Raw genomic sequence first — 859 nt, forward strand, 5'->3', positions numbered from 1 at the left:
TATAAATCAACTCCGTAGATCATCCTCCATATGTGTGTGTGGGTTTTACAAAGTTTAAACAATGGGAAAGCATTAAACCGATCATCTGTCTAAACCTCCTAACTCTATTCACCCTCAAATCTGTGTTCGTTTTTTTCAACTGCTGAAAAGTTGGGTTTTTGGAGTTATGAGGTTTTGTCCCGCCAGCAGCGGTATTCGACATGACAATATTACCTAAATATTCAACATTTCACTGTGTAGCTGAAATATTCAACATAAATAAAATGTAAAAAGTGTACTGTATGTGTGTAGGGGCAGGTAGAAATAAGAATTTTCTTCTTCCTGTTCCTTTCGGCCATGGAATTTAGTGGAGCATATTAATATGCTGGACTGTAATAATTCCATGTACGAATAAATAAAAAATTATGATGATGATGATGATGATGATGATGATGATGATGAAAATAGTAGAACTTTTAGATGGTGTAATATATGTAGCTGGACATATTAAATATAAAATTTAATTTAATTTCAAACCGTTATTTATTCTCGAAAAGGACAATTGATGTCACCCTCATTTTCAATGTCGTCGAGACTTACAGACATTTCAATGCATACATTATTTACAATATAATAATAATAAATAATAATAACTCTATATAGCAGTCCAGAGTGCCCCACAGCAATTAGTATAAAATTAACATAGGCATAAAATCAGCATACAGTTGATACAATAAAAACAATGCATAAAGTGCAGACATAAGAATAGGTATAAAAGACAATGAAAGTAGTGCAACGTAGAACGTGCAGACAAAAGAATAGGCATAAAATAAGTACAATAAGTACAGTGTTGCGCAAAGGCATGTGAATCCCCCCCCCC

The sequence above is a fragment of the Notolepis coatsorum genome (assembly GCF_963971535.1).
Source record: "Notolepis coatsorum genome assembly, chromosome: 2".
Classification (NCBI taxonomy): domain Eukaryota; kingdom Metazoa; phylum Chordata; class Actinopteri; order Aulopiformes; family Paralepididae; genus Notolepis; species Notolepis coatsorum.